Genomic DNA, 16,776 nt, shown 5'->3' with positions numbered 1-16,776 from the left:
TTAAACAATACCAGACATCTAAATGTGTCTAAATTCAAGTCCTAATCTTGCTCTCAGTACTTCTGGGACAGTCAGAATAAAATCCAACTTAGTTTTCATGACAGGATCTTTCATGCTTTCTTCATACATAAAAATTACTTTATCTTAAAAAGAGTACCATAGAAAAGTTCCATATGTATAAAAATAATTTAGAAAGATATACCAAACTGTTAACGGCAGTTAGTTTTTGAAAATTTAGATTTTAAGAAACGTGACTGCCTATTTTTACTTTATATTGAGATTTTCTTAATGTGTGTACTGCTAAAGAAATTTTAAATAGACTATTAAATGGCTTTCAGTATTTTTTCCAAAGAATGTTTAAAACATTTAACTGTTCTTCATCGTGTAGTACTAGAGATGAATTAAAACCTCAAGATCATAAGAAACAGTTATTGGGTTCCCTAGCAACAATGAAGGAGCCTCTTTGCACAAAGGCAATTTTTCAAGTGTTGATGTATGCAACAGTCACATACTGTAGAAGACAAAAAGCAGACTCTTGGTCCCATGCAGTGTCTCTAGGGATTCTTTCCTAATACTGCCAATTCTATTTACGGAGCAAAGTGAGTGATAATTTACTTTAAATGACTTGCAGGTTCAAACATAGTCTGAAAACTCAATCAAATAAAAAAAAAATTTTTCGTAATTTTATTCAAACATATCCAGAGTGTGATGAAATATGTAGCAGATTATCAACAAGTAGTTGCAGGGTCCATTTATTAAGTGCTCAGTACTAGATTATGTAAACAAGCTGAATCATGCCCCATTTTGGCAGTGACTGAAAAAACATCCTCCAGTTTTCTGCTTGCCTTTTTTAAATCTCCAAATTCCAAATCAGTTGGATCTATAGAGTGTCTCCTCTGCCCAGTCTGACTTCTGACTGAGCATCATAGTGACAGAGTTCATCAGGCTTTTTTAGTCACTGAGGTTGTCAATCTCCTACTGAGGTCTTCAACTTCTTTCTACCCTGAGAATAGAGAACTGAAGATAATGGAAGGCGCTAGTTCCCAAGACGAGCAACATTTGCAACTGATAACCTGCCTTGATTTCTTTTTTTTTTTTTCAAGATTAAGCTACATGTTAACCTAGATGGTCTGCGGCTATTTTTTTTTTCCTTCTTGCAATCTTAAAATCATACCAAGCTGTGAAGTGCTTATGAAACTTTGTAGTTGATTAAAAAGAGAAAGAAGTAAATGTGTGAGAACTTTTAATGCTCTTTTGAGTGAGGAAGGCCTTAGAGAAAAATCGAGAAGAAACACAAAAACTATAAAGGGAAAGAAAAATTTCACTATATTAAATATTTTAGGTTAGGAAAATCATCAGTTATTAGCATTCAAAAAACAGTTGCTGAATGAATGAAGGGAGGTTTTCTATTATTTTATCACTGAGGAAAGAAAAGGAATGCTTTGAAACATGTTCCCCATGTATTTACCTATTCCAGCAAGATACAAAATGTGAAGTCTGACCAGTGATGGCATACACACAGGGATTTTAAAGATCATGTCTGTGTGTGGAATTCAAGCAGTGACAAGTGAGATCTTTCCTACCCTGTAGCCCCAGTATTTCGCATTTCATTTTGAAGCCCCAAACCATGCTTCCTGATGGTCATTAGTTTCCCCTAGCAGAGTGAAATTTCAGGTACTCAGCTAGAGATAAAAAATACACACCTCGTAGGCACAAGGACCTTCATATAAGAGAAGGGAAACAGAATCTGGCAGAGATGAGAGATGGTCTATTTCAAAATAGTGAAGAAAAGTTAAGGTGTAATATGGCTAAACGTAGGTGAAAATAAAGGAAGACCTTTATCTAAAAGTTAAAGATGGAACTATAGCACTGAAAGTGTCCTGGTCTGGGACCAACTACACAAGGAAACCAAAGATTAGAGGAAACACAAAGGAATAAAGAGCAGTCCCTATTTGTAGAGCACTTGTGTTCCTGCATGCTTTCCCCGTCTGAAATGTCCACCTTTTCTCTTGCTCCACTTTCTCCCACTGTGGGTGCCTGCAGCAGCCATTTATCAAAACTTCTCTTACCTTTAACCTCCTCTCTAAAGTTTTCCCTGATCGCCACAGGCAGTGTTAACTGCTTCCTCCTCTCTGTTACACAACACTCTGCTGGACTTAGTTGTAGTTATTTACTTGCCGTACCCTTAAGCACATAGTTTCACTCACTGAACAGGTTCTCAGGGCTTCACAACTGGAGGGTATGTCATGTCCCCAGCCCTACTGAATAAACACCTTCCCCCTCCCTTCAACATGCACCTGTGGTTGGAGACAACTGCTAAACTGCAAGTGGGGGTGAGAGCTCGGAGGAGAGGGAAGGCGAAGGAGCTATTTGAAAGAGGAGCAGTGATGGGAGAGAGGGCCACCAGGAGACCCTGTATCCGGGGACACAAAGGGGTGGGACAATGGAGCCCAGAGAGGAGATACAGCTCAGAGGGGAGCTGAGGAAGCCTGTCATATGCTGATGGAAGCCAAGACTGATGTTTATCACTTTAATATCCACATTACAAGAAATGTTAACAAATCTGCTAAGAAACTAACATGTACTTTACGTACACAACATACGTTATGTGAATGTGAGAGAAATATGCCATTAAGAAAAACTTTTATTTGTGAATATCCTAAAATCACAACTATGAAGAAAAGTTGCTTGTCTCTTTCAGCTATTTCTAGGATAACAGGAAGCAGAAAAATAATACACACTGATGGGTGGTTTCTCAAAATATCTGGAGTCATTCCAAAGACGTTAACGAAAAAAGGAAAAAAATTAGAAATAAAAATAAAATGTTTAATTCCAAAATTCTTGCATATTTCTTTGGTTTCTTAGAAAGCACTAAGCTGTAATGACCTTAATGTTGGTTGACATAAACAATATTTGATATTGAGGTTTTTGAGAAATGTCAAAGAATGTCTTAGGATTACTATTATAAGTAGGGAAAACACATTGGATTGGATTGAGTTCAGATCACAGAATTCAGGAACCTGACATAAAAACACAATAGTCAAAAATGATCAACTAGAGCAATGTTAAGAAGTAAAATGGACAAGTCAGGAACTAGTATGTTTAAGGGATTAATTTGGACAAATATAATTTAGTTGTGTGTTTGATAAATAGTACAAATGTCTGGGTTCGCAAGCAAATCCCTGTGATATTCTAAACCACATGCAAAAATGCACCCTCATGTAATCTGGATCGTGCCCCCTCCCCGCTCACCAGAGGCTAACTCCAACCTGTGCAGCAACTTCCTCCTCACTAGGAAGTTGCTTGGGATTAGCAATATTTAAAAGTCACCTAAATGTATTTCTAGAAAGTAAAAAGAAAAACACTTTAAATATGTTAATACTAGTTAACTACTCCAAGTAGGCTTTTTTTTTTTTTTAGTTTTTACAAATGTCTTTATTTTAATGAAGCTGGTACAGCAATGTCCATTTAAAACCCATATCCCAGGCCCAAAAGTGCAAATAAAAGCAAAAAGAACAGTGTTCTGTTGTACGCACTTTTGCATGCACAATTTTATGAACTGCTAATGAAAACAGAACTTTTCTGGGATCTTCTGAAATTTTTTCTTTAGTCTTAAAATGTTTTCTCTTAGGTGAAACCATTTTTGGGCTTAGTCTTTACTCTCACCATATCTGCCATCTTGACTATCTGTCATATTCCTCTTCCTTTGGTCCAGACACTCAGATTTTGAAAGTAGCTTCAAGTTAAGGAAAGGTCAATTTTTCCACAGTTCAGCTCTCTGAAAAACATCCATCTGTCACTGAAAGTCATCGTCCCAGAGAGAAGCCATCACACACCAGAACTTTAGGGCTGGTTAGAAAGTCATTACAAAGACCTGCATCAGTCCGTCTTACCACAAGCTTGAAAATGCCCAGTGCCGAAACAGGTGGTCTTGCTGTACATGTATATAACATTTAAAAATGAGAGAGCAATAAGAAGGGGCCTGCAGTTTGATCATCAAAAATCATCAGCACAATGAAAATAAACAATAATGAACAATGGGCACTAGAATTCAAATTACCAGATGTTTTAATGAGATAGGGTGCCATTTCCATTTTGAACAGCACAGTACAAAAGAACTATTTGTTCCTGATAAACTTTAATCACATCTTTCTCCATTCCCAATTCTTTGGGAGTGTAGTTATCAGCAATTCTCTGACCTTCAAAGAGAAACTTGAATAAACTCACTGAAACACTCCCTGTCTTTGACAGTGTAATTCTCTAAGTTTCTTGAGATGTACTGCCATTTTCACGAGAAGTGACTCCCACTGCTATCCTGTCCAATGACTGAGTTTAATGTATTCTCGTTCCTTCTTATTCTCTAAGTACTCAGTTGAAGGTTTTGCCTCCTGGTCACACATGGTGATGGTGGCTTCACTCTAACTAGGCTTTTAATAATGCTGGAGGACTGAAGAAAACATAGGAAGGTAGAAATTATACTCTTCGCTGTCTAAGAGTTTTGAGTGTTTACTCCCATGTGTGATACTCAGTTCTGTATGTTAATATGTACTATTAGAGCTATTAATACAATCAGATAAGTTAATAACAATGAGAAATAACATTAAGTATACTTATCTGCTTTTCAATGCATTTTTTAAATACAAATGCCCAGCTCCCCACTCTCTGAGAAATGAAAAAGCAGGCACTCAGGAAACAGACTGAGATGGAAACCATCATTTTAATAGTAACTAAAAGTGACTACTTATTATGTGCCAGGTACTTTTCAAAATACTTTACACATATTAATTCTTTCAATTCTCCTAACAATTCTGAGGGAGGTACGACTATTATCCCCACTGTAAAATGAAGGAACAGAGACAGCGGCATCTAAGCTACCAAGGGGAGCAAGATAGAAACCTAGGCAGCCTGGCTCCCAGGCCGCACTCCTCTAGTAAGTAAGCAGTCTATCAGTAAACACCCCTGGACATAGAGATTTTGTTTTAACAACTTATAAACACAGTGTGTTATAGACCCCATTCTAATTACTGTGGTGAGGTGGGTTTGGGATTTATACTATTCCTCTCCTTTAGTCATGTTCTAAGGGGACATTTAAGGTAGCACATAGTTCAGGAGTTTGGGTGAAATAAATACTAGAGGAGGAATCTGTTGTCAGGATTTTCACAAGAAAAGCTTGATCATTTTGGACATGTTGCTTCTCTAGGGCTCAACTTAAATTAAGGATGTTGAACTGAATTATCTATTTCGGATCTAAATATGTTCTGATTTTAGAACATCAATCAATCGACCAACACAAAGCCTTCCCCGAACATCCATCTCCTCTGCTCCCCCCACAACTCAAAGGCAGAAGCAGCAGTTCTGCCAGTTCACTTCACAAGGGCAGACATTTCTGGAAAATAGTAGCATACTGAATTATGGAAGCGGCTCTGCCCATTAATACTGTGAGCGCTAAACACAGATCTGGGTTCAAATTCAAACTGAGCTTTCTAAATGCTTGGCCACAGGCAAGTTTCTAGCCTTTTTAAGTCTTAAATGTTTTTGTCTGCAAAATAGGAATTAATAAGTAACAATGCCTACTTCGCTGTAGGGATTAAATAAAATAATGCATGTAAAGCATTAGAACAATTCCAACACAAGCTGGTATGAACCTTTCAAATAAACAGTATCTGGTATGACAATTCACCATCTTCTTATAAACCTGTCAATTCTACTAGCATATAAACTACTATAGTGTTTGAGAGGTATCTTTTAATCTTTATCCCTCTCACTTTGCAGTGCCTTCCATATAGTAAGAATTCAAAATCTGTTATGTAAATAAACGACACTGAAATGTATCTACTAAGTTTGACGATCAGAACATTATTGGTGTCCCAGGCCTAATCTGATCTAGTTAAGGCTTTGTGCGGGGCTTGCAATGGGATACATCTGACTACAGAGGTTGAGGTATGTGAGTAGAGACAGCTGTGACTGACTAGTGTGTTTTGAGGAACCTGGCTCTTAAGGACAAGAGTGTGATAGGTGTGAAAGAAAATTTGTTTTGAAATGAGAAATGTATAGCATGTTTAAGTCAAAAGAAAAGAGAATAGAAAGGTTAAAAATATACAGAGTAGAACACTTAGAGACTGAAGGATCAAGACCCCAGAAAAGAATGATACCTAGAATACTGGAGACCAGACACTTTTAAATAAAAACGGAGGGAATGACATAGGATTAATACAATTATGAATAACTGTGGAGGATGTGGAGCCACTGGACTCTCACAGTCTGTTGGTGGGAGTGTCAACTGGTATAACTCTGGAAAACTGTTTACCAGTATCAACCATTACTACACTTAGAGCCAATGGGGCCCCAGAAATCCCATTCATGTAGGCGCATGTGCAACGAAACCCACACATGAGAATGTCATAGCAGCATTTTTCGCAACACAAAAAAAATGAAACGAGCATCCACCAAAAGTAAAATGGGTAAGTCAACTGTGGTACAAGTGACAACAGAATACCATAGCAATGCAAATGAATAAACTAGAGCAACACAACATGAATGATCTCACCAACAGGATAGTAGGTGAAGTGAGACCAAATACATACACGGTGTAACTTCATTCGTATAAAGCATTAACACTAATCTATATTGTTAGTAATCAGAAGAGAGTGAAGTGACTGGAGAGGGCATGAGGGCACTTCTGAAATGTGGGTTACGTTCTGTTCCTTGATCTGGGTGATAATTACATACATATGTCTCCTTTGTGATAATGCTTGTCTGCACACTTACGAATAATGCTCTTAACTGCCTACTTCTCTATGTATGAATGCCATACTTCAAATAAAAGGTTTATTTAAAAATAAATTTTAAGGGGTAGCTTCATAGTGTAGTGGTTAGCACATCTGCCTTACATGCAGAAGGTCCAGGGTTCACGCCAGGTGCGCAAGGCCCTGGGCACGCACTGCCTTCAGAGATCCAGTTCTTAAGGGAAAACGGTAACATCCATAGGTCAGGGGTGGAAGTGGCGGGGTGGGAATTAAAGTGAGGGGAAAAAATAAATTTTAAAAGAGCTGAATGAGTTAGAGACAAAAGTTATTTTTCCTTTGTCTTTGTAAAAATGAAATGTTCTGATGCTTTATATAGAGGTACTTAGAAAAAATTTAGCCAAATTACAAACACCAGTCTCCACCATTTACACAGCTGTAACTTGGCACTTCCTCTCCAGCTGTGCACCACAGTCCACGAGCAGGAGCAAAGAAGCTGACCTGTAGGACTGATCCACATCAGGGATGGGAGATGAGGTCTGACCATGGGACTCGGGGTTGGTAGAGAGAGTCTGGTTTTAAAGTAATCAGAAGACTAGCAGCAAGAGAAAGCAAGGTAAGAACTCAGAGATCTCACTGAAGCAAGAAGGTGATATAAGCTCAAGAAAGCTGAGAGACAATGACGATAGAGTTCAAGATTTCAGAGGAAGTATAAGGAGAGGATTGCCTAAGTAAAATGGATAGAAAATCACTGTATTTGAAGGCAAGAAACTGTGGTGTAAGGATGTTAGAAAAGTAAACTGTAAAAACTAAATCCTAAGATACTAAGAGAATGCTAGGATGGAGCATTGGGGAGGAGATAGGAGTATGAGGTGTTGGGGTTCAGAACCAGTCACCCCAATATATGCCTCTGTGCTATGCAGATCATTTTGAGCTAAAAGCAACAGAGACCCTATGGATTCAAGAAAAACTTCTGCTTCCCCTTTTACTTACCTACGAGAAGAATTTGAATTAGGGGCCTTGCCCATAATAAGGTGTACTGCAGGGCAAACAACTAATTACTGAACATCTACTCTTCTTATCCTGCAAGGAACTTCTGAGCCCCAACGCACCTTTCCTCATCCGTAGCTCAGAATGCCATATATACATTTTAACTTTCTGTCCCTGAGACTCATGTATGTGGGATCTCCGACTCTCACATATATGTGGGGCGCCCATGCTTACATATGTATTAAATTTGGGGTTTTTTTTCTGGTTAATCTATCTCATGTAGATTTAATTATTAGATCGACTCAAAGTTTCTTCCTCCCAACAATGTCAAGGCATTTCTCGGTCAACGTGGAGAAGCAACCACAAGTTTGGTATAAGCAAGAGTGTCAAGAGCTAAAGGGCTGCGACACACGGTGGAGGGGAAACTGGTCTAGAGAAGCCAGTGGGGCCCCAAGAGAATAATCAGAAAACCGTATGTTTTTACGTCGCATAGCATATCTGCTCTGATCCCTGCCCTGCTCTGCGATCATAGCTGAGGATAAGTGCCTGACTTCTTTCTCCAGACTGAAGCTTGCTGACGGTATCAGATTGGTGTCTTCCTCCTACCTCCCAAAGCACTTATTTCAATACTTCGCCTATATATTTACCCCTAAACTTCATCCAACGAGACTGTGGTTCTGTATAAGAAATAGTTAATATACAATTTATAAGTCAGGACCAGGGAAAACAGAAATTATAATTGAAAGCCAGACAAAGGGAGTTAGTTAAGAAGAATGTGAACATGCAAACAGATTTCCTGTATTTGTTTAATTAGATTGGGACTAACCCCTTCCCCATTTCCCTCACAGACGCACAGACACATTCATCTCAGGAAAGCATTCAAATTTCAATTCCGATCAAAATTAAATCTCGGCCTTTCTTCAGTCTATGGAGTATATTACCTTCCCCATGTTCTCTAATATGTTGATGCTGATTTCAAAATTCTATGCCAAAACAAATGCAAATGGGTATTTTGCATTATGGGTAAAGCAGACTGTTGCCATGGTGAATATTTTCATCATCTTCATAGAATAATCTGTATTGCTCCATTTTAAGAAATCCGCCTTTGCCTCTTTGCTCATAAAAAACTCGGGCTCTCTTCCTTTAATTAGCACAAGACAGGAACAGTGACTGAGTACTTGGTGTTCAAAAAAAAAAAAGAAAAAAAACTCAGGTAAAAACTGTCTTATAAAGATGACATCACAGAAAATAAAAAATGGCAAAATAAATAACATTATCTATTTATGGAAAATCTCAAAGTTAATAAAGAAAAGGTTAATTATAATAAGAAATTCATCTCTGTTATAAGCGTGTCTAACTCGATTGCCTCAATCTTGGCATTAATTTCTTTCTAATATCCCAAAGTGAATTCAAATTTCCCTAGCAACCATCACCATGGGCCATTCTATCCTTATTTTCTATCTCCTCATAAATGCATTTATTTTCCCCACAGGAGAGTTAAAAATGTGATTTCTGTGCATGTTTTTTTTCTGCCTTATAGCTAAAATATAAATGCATATAACTATTGAGTACGTACAGTTGATATGCTTTTGTGTATGTGTAACAATTGCTGATGATTTTAAGAAAGAGACTTTAGCTTGTTGCCAACAGGAATTCTATATAATACAAAAAATTATTTTTGAATAAATATCTCACGAGGCATGTTCCACTTGACAAAGCTATGTTGATGACACATCACACCCATGCTTTTTTAGTTAGAATGGTCTGAAACTAGATACGGTGAATGGTGACTGGAACTAAAGCTCCAAGTTCCAGACCTGTGCTGACCAAGAGAGTAGGTGCTAGCCACACATGGCTTCACTTTTTCTTTTTACTTTTAAATGTGACTACCACATTTCAGGCTAGTGCAAGTTGAGATGTCACATATTGACCAGAGCTCTAAAAGACTTAATATAAAAAATTTTTTTCATCTCATTAGCGTTTAATTTGATCACATTAGAAATATTTTGTACATATGGGTTAAACAAAATATATTCTTCTTGAACAGCTAGAATGTTTCAAAACTCTGGTCTTATTATTCCTATAAGGTATAACCTGCTGGGGCTGAGGAAGAGCCTGAGAGCTCTAAGTCCACCTGAATTCCACCACTCACGTAATGTCTGCAGATGTGCTTCAGGCAGGCCAGAAAAAAAATTTTTTTTTTAATGATATATATTTTAAATAAATAAAATTTTAAAAATGATATCGTTTTCATTTATAAAAATATATATTAATTTGAATACGTCTATTCAAATTAATTTCACTTTTTCTTTTTACTTTTAAATGTGACTACCAGAAAATTTTATATTACATATATAGTTTGCATTATATTTCTATTGAACAGCACTGTTCAAACCAATGCCACAATTTATTATATTAGATTTATGCCTTGGCTTTAGGACTTGGTTCCTATAGATGAGAATACATGTAATATGAAGTGCTCTTCCCTACCCCAAGGTTGTCAGGAGTGGATTCAAATGAGATGCCTATGAAATTGTCTTAAAAAATAAGATATGATCACTTTTCTAGCCCAGAATTACCAATTCTTTCTCAAAGTATCAGATTTCACATTGTACAACCAAGTAGGTTAGAAAGTCTTTTCAATTCTTACTGTAGAAAGAATTGAAACAAAACACTTGAGAGTTTTTGTCTCTTCTATTAGAGAAAAACCTCCATGGGAATCATCTGGTATTCAAGACTTCAAAGTACTCTTCACACTGGGGAATCAGAAAGACTGAGGAGGGTCAGCTAGAGTCACTCCCACAATTTAACAATGATGTGGCTCAACACATTTGGTTCATCTAAATATTCCTTGAAATTCCTTAAGAGCATTTCATCTGTAAAGCCAAAACATTCTTCTTTTGGAGAAACCTATACTCACAGAGAACATACATCTACACTATGGCAAGGTGAAAAAGTAACTGTGATTAGTTATGTTGTTTCTTCTTGAAATCTATACATATTTTCATCTCTTAGAAGTAAATAAAAACAAAGTGATTTCCATTTTAAATAAAATATTTTCGAAAGAAAGTGATTAATAGCTTCCAAAGAAATTTGCACCACTGCAGTATGTATAAACGCTGGTTAATGTAACCGTTAATCCTTTTTCTCACCAACTATCAAAGGACAAACTAATCTATGCTACTGACCTCACACATACCCTAAAAATAGACTTGCTATCTCCTTCCCTTTGATAACTGGGCAGGCAATAATAGTCTTTTCTCCTAAGAGCACCTAGCCAACTTAAAAAATTGTAAATACTGCTGAGTCAAGACCTTTAAAGCTTAAACTCTAATTGGCTATTAGAAACCAGAATGGGTTATTCAACAGGGTGAAAAAAGGCTACAGAAAAGACCAATGAAAAAGCATGAGATCAAATGTCTCTTTTAGTCACGGTTTTACCACTGAATATAGAAACATTTTCAACTTCTTTTCTTTTACATGAGACAGGAATGGATTCAACAACGTGAAGAAATACCACTAATAAAGCCTCAAGAGAATACCAAAGCAAATCATGAACTCCGTATCAGCTTCCTGTACAGATCACTTTGCCACGCCAAGGTGACGTTCTTCCATACCTCTCACTCCGCCATTTGTGATTTCAGCACCACTGAAGAAACCAAGTGGAAGATAAGGTAGGGAACCAGAGCTACAAATGGTTACTGATCCTTCCACTTAGCACCACTCCGAAGATGAACCAAACTAATTCTAATGCCAATCTAACAATAATTTTAGAATGTTAGATTTGTTTTCTTAAGACAAATGAAAGATAGTAAAATAAAGCCATAAGCTCATTTTAGGTAGAAAAATTTTAATTACTTTCTGGGTTACTTTAATAATTATTTTAATGTTCACAGGCATTACTTGCTGGCCACCAAATGAACCTAATCAAAAGTTGCCAGTCTCAATTTTCACCTTTATTTAGCTACACATGACAACGATTTGTGTATGACAGAGGAAAGGTGGAAATAAGAGATGGAGAGAACAGGCTGCAAACAAGAGGTTAAAATGAGACTGGAGTGGTAACAAATTCATTCCATTTCTGAACACATGGCAAAGCTGATACACACAAAGCTGGCTTGTGCAGAATGCTGAGCCCAGCCCTGCTCACCTCTTTCAAGATGTACCTATTCCTGATCTTCAAATGCTCCTTCCCCTCTAGCTCTTCTCAAGCAAACAAACATGAATCATGTCTAGTACATCTTTCCCTGATTTTTCAATTAACATGTTCTGTGCCACATATATGGGAATAAAAGGAATAAACAGACAACCCCTGACCTCATAAAATGTACAGTCTGGTGAGAGAAAACAATCACATGGGACACTGCTTAAGTTACAATGTGCACCAGTATCAGGAAGTGCCTGAAGCATGGGAGAAAGTTCACATAGCTCACCAGTGATGAAGCTACTTCAGCCATCTCAAGAGATACTGGTATGTTATACTGGTATAACCTGGAGCGGTGGCTGGAGAGATACAAGTGACTTAGAAACTGACTGGATATAAGCAAGTGAAAGAATAGGAAGAGTCAAGTAAGATACTTTGATTTCTGCCTGGGCATTTTGGTGGCTAAAAATGCCATATAATGTGAACGGGAAAAGCGGTATGTAGACCAGCTGAGTTGGAGGTGCCTGTGGGAAGTCTAAGCAGAAACGTCAAGTAGGTGGTTTGAAATTATGGGCAAAGGTTGAGGAACAGACCAGAAACAGACTGGAGGCTTGTGGGCCCCAGGCCTGGCTGGTTCCAGGTCTGGCCCCAGACCCGGCACGTTACATTAAACGCAGTACTGCGCTGCGCCTAGCTTATGTAAAGATGACCTGGCTTGTTGTACTGCGCAAGTGTGGCGGAATGCCACTCTTGTTCTCTGGCATGTATGAGCCCATGTGGTCCCCCAAAATAATGGCTTGACCTGCCCTCCTGTTCTCATGTCGGCTCCTCCTGTGTTTTTTCAATTGGGCATCTCACCACCGAAGCCTTCCCCTCTTGATCAGCTCACTGCTGACAAGGCTGTAAGGACATAAGTGGCAAGTGAAGCCATAAATTGAGAAACCCCAACATTTAAGGTACAAGGAGGAAACTGGGCCTACCAAGGGAAATGAGGAACAAGGTTCTAGGTCTGGGTGGCTGGAAATTAAGGAAGTGTTTTTCTGCTGGCTTGTGCCTTCTCTCTCGAGTCTGCTACTGTTCCCGAGAATTATAGCCACATGTGCAAAGCTTCACTGTCAGGCCAACTGCAAGTGTACAGTACATTTGTCGTTCTCCACCTACCCGAGACCCACTATTAAACTCTAGCTTTCCTCTTACCACTACAGAAACTGTCCTCCCTGTGGAACTGATTAATTTCCTGAATGTTCTCAATTATCTAATGGTGAGACCCACTGGCCTGATTTCTGTGTCAGTTTCTGGGACCCCCTCATTCTGTCACTCCTTATTGTTCACTTTTTGTCTATTTGCTAGATGTTGACGTTCCCCAGCATCGTTTTTCACCTTCTCTTCTACCTGAAAAACAGTCCTACCTGTTTTTCCTGGTTAACTTCACACACATGCCACATATCAGCAATGTTCCCAATTCTATCACTAATCTTCTCTCCTCTCCTGAGATCCAGTCCTTTGTTTAAATCTTTCTACTGGATATTTTTTACCTTCAGTCCCCTCAGGCACCTCAAATACAACCTGTCCAAACTTAAGCTCATTGTCACCTCCTAAAACTTTCTCTTTTCTTTATACCCTATAGATTAGTGACATCACCATTCACTCAAGCCAGAGATATTACTGCATTCTCCTACTTTTTCTTGCCACTCAACCAGCCAGATATCAGGTTTCACTGCATCTCCCTCAAATCAACTTTCCACATCAAAGAAGCCAAACGCCACTCTGCTGTGTTTCAACAGAGGCTGTTTATATACACGTCAGCCCAGATGGAGTCCTCCATTAGCTCTATCAGTTGTACCTGCCTCCAGAACAGCTAAAGTTCTGTGTCATTCAAGAGAATAACGTCCGTGTAAAAATGTCACTTCTTTAATGCCTCTACAAGGTTCTTAGTGCCACTGTTGGGCGGGGCTTTAATTTTACAGATGTTTATCATTTCTCACGTAATAAACTTTTGAACAGCATTTAGACCTTTGTCTAGCCAAAGTGCGGTTAGCAGTGGCATCCTGGGGGAACTGAAAATGCAAAACCTCAAGCCCCACACTTTCTTGTAATGACTCAGGTACACATCAAAAGTTTTAGAAGTGCTGGTTAGATGCTTTATACGCACTGAATTTCTCAACTCCCAAGATGCATCATACCTTCTCAGAGCTCCATGTCTTTGCAAAAGCTGTACCAACTGCTGGAACTGTCCTATCTAATTTTCCGCACCTTGCAAAGTCCTATACTACTACTATAAGAGCCTTAGCACAGGCACAGTACATAGTAGGCCACAAACATGTGACTGATTGGATCACTTAGTCAATTAACAGATGAGGCTGAGGTACTGAAGTGAATTCAGGTGGAAGCTGAATGTTAGGCAGTTGGAAAGAGAGGCCCAGAAGTCAAAGGAAAGATGGGCTGAGCTGGCACTATTAAGTCACTAGCAACTATTTGGAAGTTACAGTAATGGATAAGTGTGGTCACCCAGGTTTAAGAGACTGAGACGAGGACTATGGACAAATCATTGGGAAGGCTAACATTTAAGGGACCTATTGGAGAAAGCAGTGAAAAAAACAGGTAACAGGGTAGGAAAGAATCAAAATAGATGTCAAGGAGCTTCAAAAGCAAATAAATGAACTTGGCACGCAGTTATTGTTATCTTTGCCAACTGAAGGGGGAGGCGGGTGGAGGTGGGGGACACAGAGCAATGCAGTCAGAGGTAAAGCAGAGCCTTAACTTCTTTAGATTAATAACTGTATGAGATAAGACTAGTGAAATGATCACAAGGACCATCTTTACTGGGTGAGAAAGGAGAGAAAGAAATGGAGCTGATGAGAGCTATATCATATACATGGGCCTAGAGTCAAGAGGTTGGAAACTTTCAATCGCACAACATTTGCTGAAGTCTCGCTATCTGCCAGGTGCCACAAGCTAACACTGGGTCTATAACAATGAACAGCACAGAAAATGCCCCTGCCCTCTGGCCTAGTGCAATGAGATACATCGAGTAATTGTTGGAGACCCCACAACAGAGAGAGTAAGGAGCCAACAGAGGGAGGAGAGGCAACTTTTGCTCTGGTGGTTGGTATAATGGCAGGAATGTAAATATTAAGGAAGGTATATGGAGGGGCTATAGTTCACATCCATAATCTTCATTTATTTACATAAAGGAAAAGACTCGAGGAAAGCAAAATGATAATCATTTTACCTTTTGATCCTCAACAATTTTGAGATAGTAGGATCCCCATTCTTGACACATAAAAGCAAGCGAGGCACACAGAGAGGACAGGGGACCACCATATCAAATGGCTAACGAGTGGCTGGGAGATCAGAATCATTGCCCAGTACTTTAGTTCCACTGTTGTTGATTATGAAAAGTAGCAGCACCCCAAACTTTAACAAGACCCCAAGGTGGTGATGGTGGTGGTGGTGGTGGTGGTGCTGCTGCTGCTGCTGCTGCTGCTGCTGCTGCTGCTGCTGGTACACAGAACACATTAATCTACAATACCAGTCTAAGCCCTGGATCCTCATGTTTTCACTGTGTCTGAAAGTATTCAACGGGCTGACAATTTAAAGAATTTAAAGGGCCAACAATAAAAGCCTTCATACTTGGCGTACAATTAAGCTAACAGCAGATACTTAATAAATGACTGATAATAAAAATTTAGGGTATGGATTAGAAGTAATCAAAGAGAAAAGCTTCTTTAGAGGCAGAATAGCATAATTATAAGAGCAAGGATTCCAGCGGAAATTTGTGAACTTGGTAAGTTATATAACCACTCTGTGCCTCAGTTTTCCCACTGGGATCATCGTAATACATACCCTCTAGGGTTGTTAGGTAGGTTAAGTAAATGTAAAGCCCCTAGAACAATGGCTAGTATTTAATAACTGCTCGATCAAGGCTCTAATTTTATTGCTATTGCTACTGCTCTACTACTACTGCCACTACCATTAGTAGTACTTGTTACCTGGTTGGCAATAAAAATTCATCAAAAGGAGTTACACCAGTAACCAGAGTAGACCACAAAAGTCTACAACCCAGAGACAAAGCTAGAGGAAGAATCTACCACTAACAGCACTGCAATTTTTAAAATATATAAACCTCCACCTTGTTTTGCCAATTGTAGGAGCCAATCATACTACCTCTCAACCTGAGTTCACAGCAATGAATTTCTAAAATGACAAGAAGTTTCTGAAGAAATACTTAAAGCTGTATGTCAATTATGTATAGTTTTTGAGTTGTCTCCTAAGATGGAAAATTAATATTAAAAATAGTCATCTTGTTTAGCTAAAGACAATAGTCCTCGAATGAGATGTTCACAGTACACTTATGAGCAGAGTAATTCTATATGTATCCAAAATATCCTTGGTTGAGATTGTACCTACCACAGCAAGAAATCCAGAAAAAATACAATCTGGACAGTAACCCGAATATCCCTGGAAAAAGAAATTTCTCTATACAGTTTATGTTCCACTCTTCTGATTTAGATGTAGTCTAAAACATTTTTTCCCCCACAGAGAACAAAAACACTGTGTTCTCAGTTTCAACTTCAGTTTAGTCCTTGATAGAATACGGAAAGGTATCGCGTAAACTGGTTAGTTATTGCTATAGACTCAGATCGAAGATTAGACTTGTTAATAGAATGTTGATCCCAAGAGTAAAGCTCACAGCTGTGGCATCCAACAATGGAATTAACATTTCAACAGGAAGTAGAGAGCCATCCCAACAGAAAGGGCCACCTGATCCCGCCTTAGAGCACTTAAAAAAATTATCCTTTCAGAGGCTACACGAAGTGTGCCTCCTAGGGTCCCACCTATACATTTTTTTAAACGAATCATTTGGTTATGAGACAAGTGCTTACTCTGACAAATAAC

At 38.6% G+C, this 16,776-nt stretch overlaps 1 protein-coding gene and 1 pseudogene across 2 annotated transcripts in view; both read right to left on the bottom strand.

Moving 5' to 3' along the window:
- CXADR (CXADR cell adhesion molecule) overlaps nt 1–16,776 on the bottom strand; it is a 47,918-nt gene that overhangs the window by 29,999 nt on the left and 1,143 nt on the right. The gene's annotated exons all lie outside the window — the stretch shown is intronic.
- LOC120598519 (small ubiquitin-related modifier 1-like) lies at nt 1,087–6,001 on the bottom strand (annotated as a pseudogene).

Source organism: Pteropus medius, unplaced genomic scaffold, assembly GCF_902729225.1.
Source record: "Pteropus medius unplaced genomic scaffold, Ma_sr-lr_union100, whole genome shotgun sequence".
NCBI lineage: Eukaryota > Metazoa > Chordata > Mammalia > Chiroptera > Pteropodidae > Pteropus > Pteropus medius.
Note: the sequence above shows the minus strand (reverse complement) of the source record. Positions and strands in the feature narration are given on the sequence as shown.